The sequence below is a fragment of the Thunnus albacares genome, chromosome 8, assembly GCF_914725855.1.
Source record: "Thunnus albacares chromosome 8, fThuAlb1.1, whole genome shotgun sequence".
NCBI classification, from domain to species: domain Eukaryota; kingdom Metazoa; phylum Chordata; class Actinopteri; order Scombriformes; family Scombridae; genus Thunnus; species Thunnus albacares.
Window position 1 is genome coordinate 8,918,229 of NC_058113.1, and position 23,728 is coordinate 8,941,956.

At 38.9% G+C, this 23,728-nt stretch overlaps 1 long non-coding RNA gene across 1 annotated transcript; it reads right to left on the minus strand.

Annotated features, from left to right (window-relative positions):
- On the minus strand, positions 1-22,625 carry LOC122987755. Its single transcript, XR_006404586.1, has 5 exons — positions 22,557-22,625; positions 10,962-10,972; positions 2,323-2,328; positions 423-425; positions 1-10 (listed from the first exon to the last, which is right to left on the minus strand). It is a non-coding gene; the product is annotated as an uncharacterized LOC122987755 (long non-coding RNA).
- Positions 22,626-23,728: the final 1,103 nt, after the last annotated feature.

Sequence of the window (23,728 nt, forward strand, 5' to 3'; positions counted from 1 at the left end):
ATGTAGCACTCTTAAAAGAACTACCAAACACCAGCAATATCAATCCATTATTCCCCTCACTTTGTACACATTGCTACCAGGGCTCAGTAATAATGAGGAGTCTGAAGAAACCTCAGGGGTAATGTAGGAAGCCCTTGTAGTACAACAGATAAACAAATCATTTGCTGTAATGTGTATGTTATCTAAATAATGATATCACCATGAATAATGTTATTTGTGCAACAATAAATGGCTGCTTGATAAGAAGACTGGGGATTTACAGTGTCTGTGGGGACAAACATGATAGTAGTGAAATAAATGTAGTCCAAAGCACGATGTTGTAATTCAATCTTTGGCTAAGATCTTTACGGTACAGCCGGGGCCTCCACCGTCAGCTGCAGACTGCCATAGAGCGCCACATCTCCCAGATAAATTCTCATGACAGTCTGCGAAATGCTCCCATAACTAGTGACACGGGATGATTTCCCGCCTCTGACAAGCCCCGTATTGAGTATGATAACACTTACTTTGTCTTCATCCTTGGCTGGAGTATAATATCAATCTGTTTGATGATCCAGCAAACCGAGTCAAGCACTTGTGTATCAATCTTCATACATCGCTGCCTATTGTCTAACAAAAAGCCCAGAATGGGATCATTCAATCACTCCTGGGCTGTGCTGCGTTCGGTACACTTCTCTACAGCTCAAGTGGTTCACTCAGTGTCAGCATCTCTCCTATTTTTCATCCCCTTCTTTTCCCCGTCCCTTTCTCTCACTTGCGGGGGATAAAGATATAAATTACAGATGATCATATCACTGCGTGCCTGTCATAACTAAATGTCACATGATCAAACAGAGCCTAGAAAACATATAGAAGGCACATTTCTGCCTGTTCTCATCTTCCAAGTCTCTTAACCTTTGTCATGCCTTAACTTTGCTTTTACCATTAATATAATTATCATTGCTTTTCAGCTCCACAACAGTAGCTTCAATTTGTACTTCATTATCTGTGTCATTCTCTTTACCTGAAAACTAATACAAATATCTTACAAAATTATCAAAAGTAAATTTTCAAGTTATTTATTTATTATTTTTGAGCCTTATCAAACTGAAATGAACTAATGAAAAGATTTATACCACTCTGTATGCTAAATATGAAGCCACTGCTAGCAGGCTCAATTTGTCTTTCTATACTTTTTTTCACAGAATAAACAAACATGATCTAAAATGTTTATTAGTGAACTTTAAAGATATTGATCGGTATATTTTGTTACCTTTGGACAGAGTCAGGCTAGCTGTTTCTGTTTCCAGTCTTTGTGCTAACCTTAGCTAACTAGCCGCTGGCAGTAGCTACATATTACAGGTACAGACATGACAGCAGTATCAATATTCCCATTTAACTTAGATTAAAAAAAATGTAAAACTAAAAAATGTATTTCCCAAAATGTCGAACTATACCTTTAAAGGATCTGCAAGTTATAATAATATGGTAATACTCAAAAGCATTTGCATTTATTTCAGCATTTGGTGCTTTTTGTAGTTTTGGCTTTGTAGTATCCGGTACAGTCATATTAGCTATTAACTGACATTCTATGAACTGGTTTAAAGCAATGTCTGACACATCTTAAACATTCATTTTACTCTCAGTTTGACCCATTTCCTCTTCAGCTGTTTGAAATTGCTCACTAGTTACCCTTTTTCTTCCTTCCTGAAATGCTATGACACTGGTTCATTCATAGTCATGTCCTTTGTTGTGAAATATGGCCAAACTGATGTGTTTGTGGAATTTCTGCACTGAATTTGTGGCTCTATTTGCACTGACACAATAAAAAAATGTCTTTTACATAAACTGCTGTTATGTTGATTGATTGTGAAAAATCAGGAAATGTGTATACAAGAGCTGTTAAATATATATCTTGTAAGCCACAATGAAATGTAACTGATATGAACTGTTATTTGCCTGTTTGTGAGTGTATTTAACAGTGTAACATAATGTATTTATATTCAGTAATGCAATTAAGTCATCTATCCTATAGCTTCAGCACCTAATGATTTGGGTGCTATTTCAGAAACTTTCAACACAAGTAAAGCTCCTTTGGAAACACTTTTTTCTGTGTTGAAAATTAACCAAATATTAAATTTGGTCAAATTTTATGATGCTTAATAATGGCACAAAAGTTTGCCAACCTTCAAAAACCCATAGTGGTCAAACACTGTTGCATGAAAAAATGCAAGTGTGGAAATCCATAAACACATTAGCAACAGCATTTAGCTCCTCTTCACCTACACCAAAAAATGTATACATTTACTGTATGATACTGTAAAAAATTGTGAGCTGTAAAACATCCACCTAATGTTACTTGTTATATTATACACTCACTGGCTACTTCATTAGGTACACATGTGCTGTTGTAATGCAATCCAATCCAACAGCTCTATCATAAATTCTACATTTACAAAGCTTATACAGTTTCAGTTTTTGTTGACATGGTCAGAAAGGTGATAATTCTACTTTATGTTTATTATTGAGGTCGTAGTGGGTGGTGGTGGTGTACCTGGGGTGCATTATATTGAATGGGGTTCCGCTCCATTAACATACAAGAGGGGACCAAAATATTAGGAACACCTTTCAATATAATGCACTCCAGTACACCACCACCACCCACTATGACCACAATAATAAACATAAAGTAGAATTATCACCTTTCTGACAATGTCAACAAAAACTGGAAACATATAAGCTCTGTAAAAGTAGAATTTATGGCAGAGCTGTTGGATTGGATTGCATTAGATTGCACAGGTGTACCTAATGAAGTGGCTGGTGAGTGTATATCTACCTAATAATAAAGTTATCAACTGTAGTATACCGGCTGTTTCTGTGTATTTACTTGACCATCTCCATTAAACGCAGCTCTGCAGCAGGTTTGGTGCACAGTGAAGACAACTATGAGGCTGTGCTCTTCCAGTGAAATATGGCTCAATCAATAGACACTCAGCAATCAACTTTTACTTGTCAGTTTTGATATATCCGATCATAGCTTTGGGTTGTTTTGCGATGTCTAATGTTCTGTGAAGATGGGCTTTTCATATTCTTTATTGTTTCTCTCGTTTTTTGCCCCCATCGACAGAAAAAAAATGTGTGCACACTTTTGTGAAATAAAACCTCAGAGGGAGAGAAAGAGGGGTGAGGGGGTGGTGGGTGGGGCGGGGGGATGAGAGGAGGGTGTGAAGGAAACAATGAAATTTAACCCATTTAAAACTGTATCATTTTCTGACCATACCTCAGGGCGCAGGGTGTTTATCGGTGGGACTGGAGAAGCAGAGATCACCGGACTGGTAATTGTTTCCTCTAAATCTGCTGAGCTCTGAGGAACACCAAGTGCAGTTTTTCATCAGACAGAGAATGAGAGGGTAAAAGGACAATACTAAGAAAAGCAAAAATGCTTTAGTCCATCATGTTGGTTTTTATCACTTCATCTAACAAGTGAGTAAGGCCACTAGCCTTCCACACAACATAATTATAAACACAGCTTTTGCCACTGCTATGCTCACTGGAGAAAGGTTGACTTCAGTTTCTGCTGCTACTGAGCTGCATACAGCATTTTATTTTTTGGAGTAAAGCTAACAGAAAGAAAAGAGGAAAAAAAAGAAACAATAAATTACATACGTATTTTAAAATTGATAGAAACAGAAGGAGAATTGAGGCATTTTGAAAAGCACCTTGGCTCTAACTTGATTTGACATTTTCCTATTGAGTCAAAGCTCAGCAATAGGCCTGATATCTCATTTAGCTGTAAAGTGATGTGCTCTCCGCGCAGCCACAGAAAGACATCAGAAAGGCAAAGTACTGCCACACTCCACTCGGACCAATTTGTCTCCATCACTCCATTCATATAAACACTGAATGATTTAGCTAAAATTGTGCAGAGAATCTTATGGGGATTTTTTTTCCCCACTTTATTTTCATTATACTTGCGAGTATGTTAGAGGTTTCGATTCTATGCGTGCATTTGGCTTTGAAAGTCTCAGATTTAGTGCTGTGGTATTGGCTCATTTTTCATATCCATTGTTGCCTTGTCAGGGTGTCATAGCTGTTCCACAGAGCTGTTAGATCAGTCCAAATGTATAAATCATCCAGGATCTGACACACTCATTTAATTTGGGGGGCCCTGGTGCAGCAGCGGGCCTATTAATGAAAAATCCCTGCCCTGTTTGCTGAGTGGGAACATTCAGCCTTTTTTTATTTTATTTTTTATTAACATGGATATTCTGTATGATTTCCCTCAGTAGCCTGTTGGCTGCCAACGTGGCACTTTGTCATTTATCATCATATGTTATGTTTGTCAATCTGTTGAATTCTTTCAATCAAAAGTCCTCACAAAAATCACTTTGCATATTAAGAAAAAAGGGGCAAACTCTGAGGGCACTAGGTGGGCCAAACCTCTCACATTCCTCAATGCAGCAGTGGTTCCAACCCCGGAGCCTGTGTTATTGTTTTCCATCTGTGAAATAAAGTAACAGGTACTTAATGTACCAAAAACAATTTGTACAGCAGTTCTTTTTCCCCATCGAAGGCGTGCATGGCTCGCTGAGGGCTCCCCTTATCTCAGCGAGGCTAATCCATTTTCACACTGCGCTCCGGCGCTCTCATTTTACAGCTGAGGAGCTCTCCGGCTACACGCTGGGCCTGAAATGGGACCCCAGTCACTGTGGCCCCTTGGAGTTTGCGTAGGTAAGTGTGCAGAACAAATGCTGAAAAGTCTTTAAAAAGTTAAAGGGACTAGTTTGGCTTTTTTTCTCTCTCTCTCTCTCTCTCTCTCCCCGGGTCCCACCTGATCACCTACATTTTTTCCTGCATTTCACAGTGTGAGCGGCTGTGCTTGAGCGCTGTCACAGGAGAGTGTTTGTAATTGGAGGAGCATGCAGAAAATCAAAAAGAAAGCTTTATGTTTGTGAGTTAGTCTGTACTGGTATGTGTACTGATGAACTGTTTTTTTAACTGAACATTTATTTGTGAATGTACAAGATGTGAATACATACCATTCACAGGTGTAACTATGATCCAGTTGTATGTTGCAGCATGAAAGAGAAGAGTCAATTCACTTTTTCAGACTGACTGTCTGCTTGTAAAAAAATGTATTAATACCACATGTGTAATTTCAACTATTATGAGCTAAATGGGAGCAAGTGGGATTGATTGTGGTTTAAAATGATCACCACAAAACTTCATGGACCAGTGTTGCACTTCAAAAAGGCCATGATTAGGATGTTAAGGATCAGGAAAATAAATGACTCCTAAAATAACTTGAAGATGATATTCTGGTGGGATCTTTTTTCATATAGGGTCCGTTTTGCATTTATAACATGTATTGTTAATGAGGAATAAACAGTATTTTACATTTTAAACACGTTAACTTGCAAAGACCAAGCAAATCCTCTCCCAACACAAAAATTACACATTTGTTTCCATCTGAAACTTGACAAAGTCAAAGAATGTGAATCGCAACAGACTGTGGCATGGCGAAAAAGCTGGCAGGTCTGTTGCTTGATAATGATATTGGGGTCCCACAGCTTCCACATGAATTACTATCTAATGGGGGCCCTTCTGTTGGTCTGGTATCATGGGTGCTTGATTCAAGTGCAGGTTGGAAGTCCTTCCTGTGTCGTCTTTGTTTGAGACAGCCAGCCAAGACTAACTGGGTTCATCCCGGTTCAAAGGTGTGAAGGGAAAAGGTCCAGTTAAATGAGAAAAGGATCATTTTTCTCTCAACACCAGCTTAATTAGGCATACCAAAAAATGACCAGATGCTCATTTATTAAAGAAAGTAATCATTTTAATCTTATACAAACCTTTATCTCACATGGAAAAAATATGTTTGTATAAGTCAGAGTTTCCAATTCTAAAATACACATATTTTGCTCTATGGCACAACTAAAAACTTAAATTTCACATTAAGGAGAAAGTGTGAAGGTACAGGAACAAAACCATCATCTTTTATTTGACAAGCTTATATGAAAAGTAAAAAAGTAAAAATGACATGAACTTATTATGTATTTGGAACTGACAGCAGTTATTCAGTCAAGTGTGACCCTTACGCCATGTCTGTGTATATTCAGTTGTTTTTTTTTCTTCTTCTCTTTTCTAGATTTTGACAACATCCCGACACCCGATCAAATATCACTGGAAAAAACTGTTTTGATTTACTTGCTAGCCGTGCTCCTAACCGTTCGCTATCCCATCATGCCAAGTCATTTAAGGCATCTGTGGCCTCTCTGGCCCAGCCTCTGCAGCCCCATCAACCCCCCGCCGCGGACCATAACAGCGCATGCCCACTTGGCTGGGCCAGCCGGGAGGGCAGCCGGGCCAGGACTCCCAGGACTCCCAAGCATCCAGAGCAGCTGGAAGTCCCATCTTCCCATCCTGCTTCTCAGCAAAACAATCAAAACACTGAAAATCTATAATAAATCAGTCTCAGGCTCTATCTGGGAAAAGAAAAAAGGGGGCTCATTCTAAGAAATCGCTGCGTGGAGAACTGGAAACAATGCTTCTTCTACTTACCAGTTTGAAAGAAAAAAAAACAAAAACAGGTCAGATAAATTGGTTCGAGACTGCAAGGCTGCAAAGTTTGAATCCAGACTTACAGCTTGGAGAATGTAGGTGGGTGAAATGTATGAATAAAGGTCTTCTTTTCATCAGCAAATAAGGTAATGTGATTACCTCTGGGTCGTACATTTGCAATTGTGCATAAGTGAATGCGCAAGTCTGCTGCTGTGATTCACAGTTCAAATTTACTTAGCCTCATTGAGTTAACCCCTCTAACCTAAACAACTGTAATGGAGAGCATGAAAAATCCCCTCTCTCCATTCTCTCTCTCTCTCTTCTTGCACCCCCCAGCACACACACACACACACACACACACACACACATACTCTTTAGTCTGACCACCCCAAAGCTAATGCAGTTGACTCAGAAGGTCATCTGTAGTTCACCGTGAGGTTAGAGATAAAGAAACACGTATTCTCTTTTTGTGTTTGCCCACTCGTCTTCAGGAGATGAAAAGAGGAAAACACAAAGGTAGGAGAGGCAAAAGGTAAAGATGCTAAAATTTTAGTTTGTGTTATAATTTGTTAAATTTGTCCTCATTGGGTTTTAAAATGATTAAGGTAAGGAGAGTTTTTTTTTTTTTAAAGAATCATCCAGATACTTCAATTTGTGCTGTATGACTCCTATAAGTGAAATCAGATTACAAGATTTTCTCAAAAAAGAAAGACCGTCTCTCCACAGTGGTGTCTATTTTGGTGGGCTCACCACTGGGCCCAATTGTTTACACTAAGATGAGCTGGATTCTTTCTCTCTCTCTCTCTCACTCACTTGGAGTGATTTGAAGTTTGCTCTCTCATCCATGTAACTAATGTTGAGCGAGGCCAAGCTAGACTGCATCTGAATGGGCCTCGGAGCTGCTAGAGGAAGAGATTCATAATCACAGGCGAGATGACAGGTGGATCAAATTTCTAAACTTTTTTGTGCGAGCGGTGACAGGCCATCAGTCAGCGGCAAAGACCATGTTTTCTTAACCCTATTGCATTAAGTTGACATCCTGCCGTAGCGGAACTAGGTGACATATTGATGTGGAGGAAATATAACAGGCGGGAAGCTTAAGGGCTTGGCTGAAAAAAAAAAAATTACAAGCAGAGGGGTTTGGAGTTTTATGGGTAACAGTCAAACAAAAGCGACAATCTTTATGGTCTGTCTGTGAATATGCCTCCTTCAGCTCTGCAGAAACAATGCTGGAGAAGTTTAATGCATGAGAATAAAAGTGCAACAAAACAAAGGACTAAAAGAAGCCACAAAGCAAAGATCAATGATGCTACTATTAATTATGCTGATATAAAAACATATTTCCCATAAACAAAAACATCACTATTATTGATTAATATACAGTAAACACCAAATGGACACCCTAGAGCAATTTTTCAATTTAGAACTTGAATGGTGATGCCCGCAGTAAGCCGAGGGAGTATATTGGTGAGGCGGACTAAAACCCATGCATCAAATCAAAGTGGAGAGTGTTACCATAAGCATGAAGACAAACTGCTCTCACGTTTCTAAGTACAGAAGTCTATGTTCAGTTACTTTGTCACAAATCACTGCAAGGCTTCCCTCCCAATCCGTCATTTCGGGATTACCGAGAGTTTGTGTGGCGCTGCCGTCGACACACAAGCCTGTCACCTGCTCAGTGGGGGTAATAATTGGTATGAAATAGTGTTATGGACAGCTGAAAGGTAAGTGCTCTGATTGACTCCGAGGATTCCTGTTTTACACTTTGTCAGGGTTCTCGGTTCTCCTTAACTCTCTGCGCTTTTTCTTCTCTCCCACCCACCCCCCAACTCTTTTTTTTTTTTTTTTTTTCTTTTTAGTGCTATGGATTTGTTGTCATGGAGGCCTGACAATCTTGCTGACACCTCTGTCAGAAAATGAATTTTTTCACCCGACCCTTGATTGACTCCATTTGTGGGGTGTAACTCTATCAGAAAACGCCAGTCTCCTGCTCATTCAGTCATCCTTTCTCAGACTAGTGGAGTGGAGAGTCAGACAGAGACAGGAAGAAGAAGCGAGATAGACATGGGAAAGGGGTGATGGAGAAAAAAAAAAGCTCTCATTGAAATATCAGGTAGATATGAGGAGTGAGGTTTTATAATGTTACTCTTGCAATGTTTCCTTTTTGTGATTTATGTAATTCCCAGAATATATTCCTCACTGACAAGAGACTAGATGAGAGTGAAGATGGGAAGCCAGGGTGGAGAGTGAGCGGTCACGCTGCATGGCGAAGCACTGCACGCCTGTACAGAACAAACAGGCGTAGAAATCTGCACTAGACTGAGATGTGCATAGCAAATCACACACTACACGACATGCATCTGACAGTGAACAAGAGGAATTTGTTTCGCTCTAACACTTGAGACAAAGATGGGAGGAAGACAGGAGGCGGAGGAAAAAAAGAGTGTCACTTGCATGTAGTAAAAAGGAAATCTGAGAGGTGAAATGACATTTTTGATGTCATTTTATGTTAAATAAATAAGCAGGCTGACCACAAAAATGGAAGAAAAAAAAAAACTGCTTTTCAGTCATAAACAAACTAAAAAATAGCCAGACTCTGCATTGTTGGAGGTAAAAAAGAAAGATAAAAGCAGACTCTCCTCCAGATCACCCAACTGTTATTTGAGCCTTAATTCAGCAGCTGGTATTAGTCTTTCAAAAGGCAGGAGCAGTAGCTGTGATGCTCCAACCCTCACATATTCTTTTCTATGGCTTATCAGTCGGAAAGCCAGAGGAGCTGTCCAGTCTCATTCTCTCACTGGAGACTACATGTCAGGACCTATTTGCCACTGGTTACTTTGAGAGTGACATCAGTGATGACCTCTTGACCCTGGCTGACGGAGAAATGCTTCTGCAATAGTTTTCCATTACAGAGGCGAGAGAGCACGGACACCAGACGGATATGTTGAAATGGGAAAATAGGAAAACTGGAAAAGGCATTTAGACCTGTATTTGACCTATCATGTTTCAGTTTTCTGCAGGAGGCTTTTATGAAATGAGTATTTGACCTATATAAAAAGCCTTTGTCGTCTCTCTCCTGTGTCTCTCCATGCTTTGACTGTCCACCAAAGCCTATTACTGAGGATGAAACGGGGGTAATTACACCAGCACACTAAGATATTCTATTCATTTTGTTCTGTTTTGTCCTTCTCTTGTCTTGATGACATGTACCTTCTTGTCAGTCTGGCTATGTGAAAATCAGACTTGAATGTATTTGTAGAGTTTCAAATTAGGTGACAAATTGTTGTGACTGAGCTTTCGACATGTCTCTCAACAGGTTGGATACCGGTGTTTCATATAGATCTGAGCTGAGCTGAGTCGACGGCGATGTTTGTTCATCAAAGAGCACTCTGCTTGAGATTGCCTTTGCATTTCTCCAACACAATAAATAATATGAGAAGACTAGCTGAATCCATAATTTCTTAATTTGAAACAGGGTAGATGCACTGTATTGTATTTGCAATAGCAAAGTTGGATTCTAGAGCTGGGTAAGCATATTAAATGAGTGCAAAATTGAGAAAAAATAGAAATTTGAGCTTTGTGAACACAAAGTGAAAGTAACATGATTTCTGTTGTATTACCTGAAGTATATGACACACTATGTTAGTCTGACATTGAACTAGCATGCTGAATGGTATACATGTCAAATACTGTTAAATTATGTCTCTAATGCACATGCATTTATAGCCTTTTTTGAGCCAAACTTAGATATTTTTAGAGTTAGATGAGACTATTAATACCACTCTCATATTTTCACTCTACATATGAAGCTACAGCCAGCAGTAGATTAACATAAACCAGGAAACAGGCTGTGTCAAAAGGAAAAAGAAAAGTCTACCTCACTTCTATAGCTAATTAAGTAACATGTTATATCTTGGCGTCACTGTGAGGTTACCAGTAAACCAGTGGAAGTCATTGTGCCCGGCCAATGAATAGTCCAGCACATAACCCCCATCTTGACTTGATATTTTTAAACTTCTGTTTTTGTACAGCATAAACAAACAAGATATAATGTGTTAATTAGTGAGCTTTAGAGGTGCTGGTAGGTGCATTTGTTTACCTTTGGACTGAGCCAGACTTGCTGTTTCCACCTGTTTTCTGTCCTAATGCTAAGCTAACAGCTAATTGGCAGCTGGCTTTAGCTTCATATTTCATGGACTGATAGAGTGGCACTGAACTTCTCATCTACCTCTCAGCAAAGTTACCAACAAGCATATTTACCAAAATGTCAAACTACTATTCTACTGTATTAAGTATTAACCTAAATCTTAATTTAACGGTAACCACACAGTTGTCTTTTACAACAATCTGAAGTATACATTGTCTGCAAATTTTTGGTGAAGAAATGTAACATTGACATAACTGATATCAACCATGAATAAAACTGTGTTTTGGACTTCATAGTCATTCAATAAAAGGATATGTAACTGCTGACACCACATTTCTGTCTGAGTAACAAAACTAGGAAGTACAATATCCTCCCTTCCAGTGCCCATTACATACTGTATAGATCACATGATACAACAGCTCATCCATTAGATCCCCATTTGTGTAACTGCAATAGCCTGTGACCCTTGTAAATCTATTATATTAATGTCATTAACAGCAAAAGTGCTGCTCCATCAATGTTTGATTGACAAATTACCTACTGTAAACCATGAACAAGACAGCAAACTGTGTGGGAAGATGTCCATTTGGAGCGCTGATTTATGTAATATGACAGGGAAGCTTTGATGGTGGTATTTCTGCCTTATCGCCCATTACGCTTCCCCACAGCTCATAAAGTCACATGTCACCACGTGAAAGCTTTGCAGGTCAGTCTAAAGAGACAGCAAGCGTGCCAGCTAGTCAGATACCACTGCTGGCCTTTGCCTTCCTGATAAATTACATTTATGAAAGCTGCAATTACCTGATTACCTTGCCGCTCTGGCTCCCACTCACTAGCAGGATTCATCACGGCCCTATAATTTCATTCAAATTACCCATGAACCTTAGTCCATAGTGTCAACAGTAAATGCCATTGTGACCCTCTTGAGTGTAAGTAATGTCCTCTGCGGTCATCACAGTAGTAAGTGAAATAATAAGCTGTTTCTTAAAATGAACATCACAGGTGAAAAGAGCGAGATAGACATGTATCAGAGGTATGAACATGCTAAGAAGTGACATCCCAATCACTCAGGATCCAGTGAAGGATATGAAAGGTGTAGTTTAAATGCTGGTATTTGCTTATGACATAGCCCCCTGGACAATCTTCACCGTGGGCACCCTCCTGACAGGAAGCTGGCAGCTGATTATTATTTTCCATACCTCCTCTTCCCCGGGCAAACTAATCTCCTCCGACTTCCCAATATACAAGCTCCTGTATCCTCAAACCAGCTGCACCCTGAGGATTCACAAAACAAAGTAACTGCTGGGATGGTTTGAGCCCTCCCATGGTCCATCATCTCTCGCTCAGCATGGAGGCAGTGCTTCTGATTCTGCTTTCACACACCAAATCAAACGGAGCTATGAAATTTTATATAGTGCTACACTCTTACATTGCACATTCAAGGTGCTCAAGTTGGAGAACAACATCTAAGCCTCCTGTCTCAGAGAGGTGTCACAACGTCACAGTTGGAGCGAGCAGGAAGTTGATTTCCTCATGCATTCATAAATTCATTAGTCTAAACTTTTCAGTGTATCAGTTACATTAAGCCTCATTAACTTCTTTTTTCCGGCTTTATATTAGCTAATTAGCTCAGGGGTGGCCACAAATTAATTACCATCTTCTACAGCCTCATGCAATTGCATTGTGTTTATTTAGTCTCTCCTATTAACTTTAAATCTTTTCCTACTCGTAAAAACAGGCAATTAACATTTTTTGATAAACAAAAATGATGCTAGCTCAGGGATAATCAGCAGCTCTGCATGTCGTCCTGACAAAATTACCCTGTCAGCTAATTTGACCCTCGAAATATCCTCAGCCCGGACAGAGCTCTTTGGTCCCTTAGATGAGTTTGTGTGTAGTTGAAGAACAGCATGCGGCAAGAGTATGACATTTGTTTCCTTTTCAATCTTTTCTTTCCTCCTGCACTTCAACTGTGTCGCATGCAGCTGTCACATCATTGTTGAAGGTTACTATGTTTTTTTAATAAATTTCATATCCTTACTTCTTTTGCCAGGGTGGAATCAGGTAATATGACAGCGGAACATTCCGCAAAGAGATGCTGCAGAAGTCTTCAATTTACGTCAGTGTATTTCAATAAACCAACACAATGGCTGCTTCATTAGCCCATTGATTCATTAATGTAGCCATCATTCTTCCTCATATTCACAGAGCACAAACACTGATGATACAAAAGGTAACAGTAATGATAACTCCAGCCACGGTCGAATTCCTGTTAAGGCACCAGACGGCTATCCGCTTTGATAAAGAGGCCCATTTATACGCTGTCTCCCAGCACAGGGTCATCCTTCTCCATATTCTGTGTATTGACCTGGGTTGTTCCTTTTATTACAAGCAGGTTTTTTATTGAAGGATGATTACATTGAATGATGTCAAGCGAGGGGAGAAAAGATCGACCAGAATAATGACATTCCGGAGAGGAAGAGAGCGATGGGGGTGGGCGGAGGGGTCGATGGCTGCACTTGCCCTGTCTTTCTGTGCGGCCTCACAAATTGAGTCGCATCCTTGCTCATCCATTATTTAAGGCCGATCGGACTCTCTTGGCAACTATGGATTTGATAATCATTCCCATGTCCATATTAAATATGTGACATAAATATCACAGTAGGGGCCTGTCAAATAGAGAGCAGCAGTGTAAAACTGGGGTGTAAAAGAGAAACGAATATGAGGCTATGAGGCAGGGAAGACATGAGAGGCTTGTGCAGATGTTTTCCTGTTTCTGAGACGAGGAGCTGTTGAAAATTGAGGAAACTGTACAGCATAACTGCAAGTCTCCCTTCATTTGAGTTACAATATAAGCAGGGATTGCTCCTGAACACATGACAATAACCAAAACATTCTTACAAACAGTATTTTCACTCAATCAGGGATGGTATATAGCCTAAATGTAGTAATTTCTGTGATATTCCTGCACTGCACTTAGTAGCCAGCAGTAGTGATGTCTTTTTAGCCACAATGTCAGTGGGTCCATTTTGCTCCAGACCTAAATATCTCTACAAAAATGAAATTTAATACAAACATTAATGGTCCCCAGACAATAAATCCTACTGATTTTGGTAATCCAATGCTCTTTCCTCTAGTGCCACCATGAAGTTAACATGTTTGGTTTTGAGTGACTAATCTTGACTTTTGGATGGACTGCCATGTAATTCACTGGGTTAATTGTAATAATTTTGGTGATCCCCTGACTTTTAATCTACAGGAGCAATGTCATCAGGTTAAAACTTTAATTAATTAATATTAATACTTAATTTTATTACCAAATACCTGAGAAACTAATAACACTCCCATCAGCCTAAGATGTACTTTGTGTTTAGTGTATTTAGCAAGTGTTCGCATACTTGCAAGCTAAACTAAAATGGTATCGTAAACATTACCTGCTACATGCAAAATTTGTGAGTATGCTGACATTAGCATTTAGCTTAAAGCATCACTTTAGATCATTAGCTATTGTTTCCTTGCATTTTCTATTAATAAAGTCTATTTTTGCCCTGTAGTGGCAGTCCTGTTAGCTTTTTAAAACTAAAAAAGCCAGTATCCATTGATGTAAATTCAACTAAGTTTTAGTGAGGCATCTTCAATTTTGCCACAAGAGCATGTGGCTTCTCATTTGAAACCTTCTTTCTGAGCCTTTGCTAGTTCACAGGTCTTGTCAGGAAATCTCTAACTGAGATTGTTTGTGTTAGTAAAATACCAGAATGTGCTATTAAGTACTATTTCTGTGGCCAATGAGAGTAATGAAACAGACATTTATTCATATGAAAATGTGTCTGCGTGGGTAAAGGAGCAGTGTGTGAGTGGAAAAAAGAGGGTGTTGGGTTGTAAGTCACCACATAAATAAGGTGAAGAGAGCGCTGATAACAAGAACCAGCATCTGCCAGGCAGGCAGGCAGTATGTCTCCTCTCTCCACGGTGGACTCTTCGTCTCCTGTGATTTTCTCCAGCTGCTGGCCATGAATACTGGCCTATGCACTCTAGATTAAAGCACAACACATGTTTCTCTGCAGGCTAGACTATATATCATCCCCCTGATAACCAATGACAAACGCTCCTACGTATTGTCTCAGAGTAAAGACAGAGTACAGAGAAAAGATGTTTGGATGTGAACTGTTGAAGATGTGAGAAATCTGTTACTCGGCAGTTACACTGACTAACCAAAAAACTGTCATGTTTATTTATGGAGATATCAATTTAATCTTCTGTCTGAAGTCTCTCAACGCCAATTTTACCAATTTATCATACTTACATTTTGCATGTTTGTTTGGTGTACACATTTATTTAATCCTTCAAGGACTGCCCCCACACAGCAAAATCAGCATACCCAAATGCACACTGTCAAAATTGACACTTTTGAAGTGTCTATATTGGTCCACATCACACTGACAGTTAATTTAACTCTTTTTTATTTAACACTCGTAGTGTTAGACATTAACTCTCTTACGGGGTCGTTTGTTAACTTTACAAGAGTTACCCCCATATTAACACTGTAAGGTGTAAATATAACTCTTCTGAATTACTAAAAATTATTTGGAAAACAAAGTTTGCTAAAATAAAGAGGTCATGCTCAGTTAAAACACATTTATTTTAAAACGTACACAATATAAACATTTTAAACAAAAACATATAACAATATGGAACAATGTATGTTCTCTCACTCTCATTATTAGAGTATTTTTGCTTATCAAAGGGTCTAAAATAAGTGAGCTGGTCAATGCAATGCACAGCATGTTCATTATTCTGCTCCTCTGTACAGTATGCATGAAAGTGTTCATCAAAGTGCAATATGTCAACAGTGCAACCTATTATGAAAGCATGCTGTTCATATATTATGATATTGCAGATTTCTTGAACACAGGTAGGTCATGGGATGTTCCAGTGCATATAAATAGATCAATCTGGTACTCAGTGCTATAATTTCTGACCCAAGTTGTAGTTGAAACATCTGAATATGCATCTAAATGTCTGCACTGTAATTCTCCTCCTTCCAAGCTATCAGTTGTTTTTATCTTCAAAGGACCAACCTTAAACCTCTTAAAACAATCATTTTCATGGTAAAAAGCAAGTTGGTGTTGCTTTATTAGAGATTTTGTAAGGTTTTTGAAAATTTTTACAGACTTTTAAAAAGAAATGCTTTGCTTCAAATCGCATACATCACATATGGGTAAGATGGCAAATTTTTTTTAGTACATCATGGATAGTGACTCATAAGCGATGTTTGGGAATCAATTTTTTACCAGCGAACAAAGTTTTGAACATGTTTTGCTGGTCACAGATCAAATGTTTTAGGTAATATATCTTGCCATCAGTATGGATAGGGACAGACACTATATAAAAAATCTGTAACAAAAGGAGCACAAAGTTCCAGTGATTATTGTCCCATATCACCAAAGATAAGTGGAGTATTATGGAGAACACATAATGACTGAATGGTGTTTAAACCTACATATTTGCTGTTCTCATACATTTTTAACCCACTTGGTTTGTTTTTACGTTCTATGTAACCATAATTAAAACTCTGTATCCTGTCTGACAGCCTGTTCATAAAGATGTAGCCATTTTTAATCAAGTATTGAAAAACATACAACGATACCCAAATCATGAATTATATCAACTGTGCATTATATCAACTGCATAATTGTCAGTGATATGAAAATATTTTAATAAATTGAGCACACACGATATAAATGGCAGCTAGATCAAGATCTGCACTTAGTACATAATAATGTTCAATATGAACCTCTCTGGAGTGCAGAATAAGTCCAGGATTATTCTCAGCATATACAGTCTGAATTTCTTCCTTATTTATCAGACGGAAACTGCCCCAGTGTGTTACACTGAAAAATTCAGGAATCTGACTATAGATACCTGTAGTTCTATCTACATTAAACAATCTCACACCAAGGACAAATTCTTTGGGCTCAATTATTTCCCATTTTTCATCATATTTTCTCTCTGTCTCTTTGTCTCCGTGTTAAATGTTGAAAAAGAATTATCTGATTGATTTAAACTGTGCTCTATTTTTTTTTTTAGAAATGTCTGATTCCTTAGTTTCAGGAGAAAGCGTTTGGAGAACTGCTTCTCGTGCTTGACTTTGAACATCATTGAAAACTTTCTCCATTAACAAACTATTGTTTGGACAGTGCTTTCAAAAAGACAAGCTTGTAAGTGTGCAACAATTGATCCGCACATTCTATCAAGCGAGTTCTGTGTGCTGGTTAGTATCGACCTGTTCTTCATAGTAATGCCTATGTACAGTGTTAAGGTGCTTTCTGAAGCCATTGTATGTACAAAAAGATGAAGGACATCCTTGCTCTCCACATTTCAAATGCACCTGCTTGGCTGGATATAAACCATGATGAAATTATAAATGGTGACAAAGAACTGAACAATTTTTGTGGTACGTTTTACAAACAAAACGTGAACATGTTTTAACATTTTTTTAACTATGCACAGACCTTTGTGAACTGGTGGCATTTTAATGCTCTTGCGGTAGTTGTGCTCTAAGCTCCTTGACTTGTGGGCTTTCCTTTGCGTTTCCAGCATTGATGTTGTACACTGTGGTTTGAATGAAAGTGTAGAAACTGGAAAAAGCTAAGACATAGGGCATTTCCACACCTATAGTTTGTTTGCCTTGGTCCGAATCAGTAGATGAGTTGCTACTTTGTTTAGTTTTCCCTTTGGTTCGGTTTGGTTTCACACGGAAAAATTTTGAGCGAACTAAAATGTATCAACAAAAGCCATGTGGGAGCCATCACTCTGTCCATTGTCCAAATCTCGTGGGGTTGGAGGGCGGAGAAAGGAGAATTTCTTTTTTCAGAAACAGCAGATAGGCTACTACAACATTTATAAAGGACTTGATTTTCCTCCTCAACTTTGTAGCACATAAGGGTGTTTCCAGCAGCAGGTGTTCTTGTTCCACACAGGAGGGGGGATTAGTAAAATGGTCTGAACATATTTTCTATTAGCAATTAAGTGTACTACTATTATTACTGAAATAAACAGCGTCTCTCTCTCTCCATGTCTCCGTGGTGCTACAGCTGTGCTGCACAGCAGCGGCTACTTTTCAATTGTTCTCTTATTCTTATCATTCATATTAACAAGAATAATGATAAATAAAAGCTAAATCAATTCCTTTATAAATGGTATAAATGGTGCCATTTTTGACCACAAAAACTATTTATGTTTTTCATTTTTTTCATGTTGGAGTCCCCCAGCACTGCAAATTGGCTGGTGCCCCCGGGCACTCACCTGATGAGCGATATATGGATAATCTGGCTCAGTTGTTTGGGCAACTGAAGAAAAGGAAATGTGCAATGCTTCCTGCGGTTGGGTCGGATCTAGGTCAAATCACGTTCGTACCTTAAATGAACGGTACCAGAGTTGGTTTGTTACCAAAACCACCTCTTCAACAAGGTCTCGTTGCGGTTGTTTTGGTCTGCACCCAAGTGCGATTGCTGTGTTTACACCTGCCCAAACGAACTGCACCAAGGGGTAAACGCCCATAGTGAGCTTTGAATAGCCCATCAAAAGCAGACATGATGTCTGAGCGTTGCATGGGATAGCTTTCTGGTCCACAACAATGAAGAATGTTTGGATTTTTTCATGAATGCAGAGGAAGAGGGGCTGTCTTGAATCAACTTTCTCCAGGAATGTAGTGAAGCTGGATCTTTCCTGTAGTTTGAATGACACACACACACACACACACACACACATGCACACACACACACACACACACACACACACACACACACATATATATATATATATATATATACACACATATATACGTAACATAAAAGAATAAGCATAAAAGCATAAAAGATAACATAAAATATGAGCAGTAACATCATTTATTCTTTCACACTTCTTACTGCAGCACACAAAAATCATGATTTTGGTAGCACAAGAAGCTAATGGCATATACCTCAACAAATCGTACAAGATGGTTGGCTGCCTGTGCTGAGCTAATCTTGGCTGTTTTTTATCACCTTTTGATGTAGGAGATGCAGCAGAAACAGGAGAGTTGACATATCACTATCCCAGCCTTGGAGACAAACAGGGTATTTAAGACAAAGAAAAAAAGCATTGGAAAAAATGAATAATTCTTGCTTACTGCAGCTGCTCTTTAGTTAAAAACAACATCAGCCCTGTGATAACTACTCAGAAAGCTGAAATCATTAAGATTGTGTTAAAACTGTTTTAAATGGTTGTAAATTCAACTTCTTAGTAATTCTGAAGCCACAGTCAATATTCAAATGACCACTGAGAAGAATTCATTTACTTTCAGGACTTCTGATTTAGTTTTAGTTAACTGTTGCATTAAAACAACTGACATATTTTGGACACTGAATTCTCAGCCTTGGGGTCAAAAGCCGCCCACAGTTCCTCAAAACAAAGATTTGAGGGAAGACTGACATTATACGATGACTTTGTGCTTAAAATATGAAGGCCTTTGTAAGAAACTTTCCAGATACTTCGTTCCCAAACATGGAAAAATCCTGGTCAGTCTTTGAACAGAGATACAATGTCCATACACAGTAGGGATGTGCAGAGAGCCCAGTATTTGTATTTCTATCTATATTTGTATTTGTATTTGTGTTTGAAAAAAAGAGAAAGAGGCTTAAAAATCCTGTTTTTGGTTTTACTATGCTTTTAATTTTAGAAAATTAAAGTGTTACAGTAAGCGTTCATAAATAAACTACCTTATGAAGGAGGTCCCCATACCAGGTGTCGAGCTGGAAATCATAGACGACTTTACTCATCGCCTCATTGCAGACAGACCTCTTCTATTTATACACCCATAACACAGAGACAGCACACCATGTAACGTGTAGGGAGGAACTTCAAAGGTGATTCTTGCTCTGCACTTTTCATTTATTGCCTATTTTTTACAACCTAACTTTGTGGAAAGGAGAAGGGGAACAACAGGTTATGGAGAGTCCCTTGGGAGCACTTTGCGTGTGTCAGTAGCTCAGATTTATCTCTGGGGAAGGGATCCTGGAGTTATGTCTAAATAAGGAAATGTGCGTCATGCAGCAGGTGGATGTGACTCCCCTTGTTGAGACCTGCTAATAGATGTAACAGTGGAGCAGAGGAGAGAGACTGAGATAGTGATGTAACTGACCTGTGTGCTATTTGACTTTTTTTTTTCTTCCCGAAAAGGAATATTTTTTTAAAATATTTGTATGGAACAAATATTTGTAAAAAACCCACTATTTGTGCTTTGCTGAATAACGTATTTGTATTCAGGCACACTCTTAATAGACAGGTTACTTAAAGCTGGAGTACAGGACTTTTGTCTCCCCCTTCTGGCAGTGAGAGTAAAGGTGGGCGCTCGGCTGTGATTGCCTGACACAGGCATGCAGCATGCTCTCATACACACCCCGAATGACAGCCCAAAAACGTATCTTTTGATGGTCCACCAGCCCACTGGGATTTGTCCCAGTATGCCCAATGGCCAGTACATTACTGATCGTAACCTTCTTTTGTGGCTGTAAAACGGTAGATAAATTGTTTCAGCATCACGCAACCCCTGTGAAATGACTTGCTTCACCATTAGAATTTCAGTCCAGTAACATTTGGAAAGTTTAGCTCTCTTTATTCACTCTGTAGCTCGCTCGACCACCTCTCTCTCTCTCTCTCTATATATATATCTCTCTCTCTCTCTATCTCTATCTCTCTTTTTCTCTCTCTCTTTCTCTCTCTCTCTCTCTCATTGGGCCAGGGAGGAGGAGCCAACTTTGAATGCTGTGTGTTTACAAACACCAAACTGATTCCTGCATAGTACACCTTTAAGTGTGCTTCGCATTTAGAAGGATTCAGTTTTCAAATATTTAAAATACTATGAAATAATCTATACATATCCTTACCAATCCAGGTATGTCAAGGAAATGAGAAAAGACATCCAAGACTGAAGATGTTAAGATGTAACCTAATGCTAACAGCCCACAGACGAAATGCTGCTTAAGTTAGTGTTAGCTTACTTAGCTTGGTTAACAGCTCAAAGGGAAAACTGTCTCTCAAACTTTTATCATAGCTATGGTCTTTGCCATCAAATGTAAAGTTTTAGCTATCAAAAATGCATGAATAAGCTACCAAAGTTATGACTGGTGCGGGTGGCTAGTAAGTGTGGTGGCATAATGGTACAGTGTTATGGTGGCTACCTATTGAAAAAGACCACACTGATGCCAGAATTGAAATATCAATATCAAAACATAACGTTAACAGAAAGTACCTAGTTTACTTACCAAACAATGTAAAGTTAAAACCACGGTCTAAAACACAGTCTGCAGTTTTCATGACAGAGCATTGGGGTGAATTTATACTTGAAGAGTCACAGTCAGGTTTGCAGTTAAGAGTAAAAATGTCAGAGTTAAATATAAGGGATTTGACTCTATCCAGAGTACAATTAACTCTACTTTTGCTCACATTTCACCTACACCAAAAAATTAACTCTTCTGTGTACAAAAGGGAAGAGTCAAAATCACTCCTCAACTCCTTTTTTTCAGCAACATCAGACAACATCACTTTCTATGAGTCTTCTTCCTGAGCCCACTTGTCACCATGTTTGAACTACACCAGCAACATTTTTTATGTCTTGGCAATAAATATATTGCTGCCACTGTTCATTCATTGAAACTCATTCAAACTTGGTTTGTTGGTTGGGTTGGGATATTTCTTTTCCTCAAATCTAGCTGGGTGATGTGTAAAGTCAAGTAGCTCTTCTGAGGCCTACTTCTTTATGCTTACATTAGACACTCTTGTGGATGACAGTGCAGTGTTGCCCAATGGTGAATATGATGATCTATCAATCTTTTCCCTCTTGTGTCTTGCTTTCTCAACTCTACACAGTGGGGACCTCTTCATTGTCATGTTAAAAGAGCAAAATACCTGTCTTGCTCAGGTGTTGCCAACAGCATGACTGTTGGCTGATCACTATATTGTTCACCTGACATAAGAGAGGCACAAGAATGAAAGGTTAGCAATTTTCCCCTAGCCCAAATTGTCTAGTAGCCCAAATTGTATGAGTTGCCTAGGCAGTGTAGGTTGCAGTACTTCCCTCCAACAGAATCAGAATTAGGTCAGAATCTCGGGTAAACCAAAGGTGAAACTCATGGTTTGATAAAAGGCTGGCTGGCTGGCTCCCACTTCAGTATTGGAGACATGGATGTGACTGATAGCCCCAATCCACCTCACAGCCAAGTTTGGCAACAAGTATGAAGGCAGGATGGGAGAAGAAGGGTGAGCCTGCTTTTCTTGAAAGACAGAGTAGTCCACCTCTCAGACTTGCAGACAGTAGCATTGTAGCCCTGTCCCTTCAGTTGGTCTCCCCAGCAACAACCAGTGGCAGGTGGGAGTATTGTGCAAGCTGACCCTGTCTCCTAAAAATGACAACTAATTGCAACAGCAAATAAGTTTTGAGGGGAACATAATGCTGCCAGAATTATATTTTCATTCAGAATAATCAGAAAATATTGTAAATTAACTTATAGCACAATCATATTCTTTTGGTGGCATGCATCACTGTGTGCCATGTTGTCTTTTTACCACTAGGGGGCACCAAAATTGAACATTTTCAAATTCTACACACGGGCTTTAATTAACTTCTTATCGCCACAGCTAGTAAATGGAACATAACCCTAACCTCAAGTAAAACCGTGCATTGTTATTTCGAATCATCACAACTTAATGATTGACTTTTATATTTAGTATGAACTTAGAACTAAAAAATTACCTCACCCAACTAAAAACTGGCAAATACATTATTAGTTCATGATTGGCATGAGTCAGGAAATATTTTGACCCTCACCTTCACAGTACATTTAAAGCTGGAGAGCGGGACTTTTGTCTCCACCTTCTGGCAGTGAGAGTAATTAGAAAAACAGTATCAACACTTGTTTACGTCTTAGGCTCCATCGCCACTGTTGCGGCTGTAACATGGTGGATACATTGTTTTGAGCGTCACACAACCCCCACAATATGATTCGTTTCACCCATTTCATCCATTCGGTCTGATAATGTGGAAAGTCGAGAAGAGCTGCACAATTAGATTATTATGTCTCAGTTCAAGTTAGCAGAGGGCTAACTGGAAGTAAGCTGCTCAGCCGGCGGAAGTCCATAGAGCATGCACTGTATGCATTCATCTGAACAGCGCGAGAGGGTCACCACCAGATTTAAAACCTCTGTATACTGTGAAATACAGAGAGATTTACATGGTGGTGATAGGCTTAATCAGCATTGTGTGAAGTTATTTGGCAAGAGTTTGAATGTAGCGGATGTTCATTTATATGTTTCTGCACTGCAGGTTTAAATTAACATTCACATTTATATGTTATATTGTTAACCTGATGACCTTATATTGTTACCACCTTCGACCTTGGATGTCTCACATAAATATAAAGTTTAATATAAAGTAATATAAGCTGAGGCCAGCAGCTCATTGCTGCACCTGCCTAGTCCATGTTAATTAGTAAGTGTATGTGAAGGGTTTGTTTTGATTTTGCCCCCTCAAAGCATGTCTTTGATGCTTTTGTTAAAATTATGTCATTCCATGGACCCTAATCTGATTGAAAGTAAACAAAAAACACTTAAACTGTAAGTATATATTTGCCTACCTTTGCAGCGGACATGTAGTTTTCATTCTTTTCTTATTGCACTGTTGCATCGTAGGTGAGAAGTAAAAGATGAAAAAGTGTATTCTGAAAAGATTTTTCCCTGCCAATACACATAAGAGGGATATATTAGTCTTGTTAATCCATAAAACACACATCTGAGCACACAACAATTGCTTCGGTTAAATTGGTGAACTCCAGCGTGACAAGCTACAGATGGCTTGTGTTTCATCTGTTTTTTATTCAATCATGACAAGAGAAGGGGTTTATCTTTATATCATGACGATTTATGTCATGTCTCTTTATAAGACAGAACAGAAGGCAAGTCTGCTCCTAAACCTTGAAGCAATTATGTTATATTATATTACATGCCTGA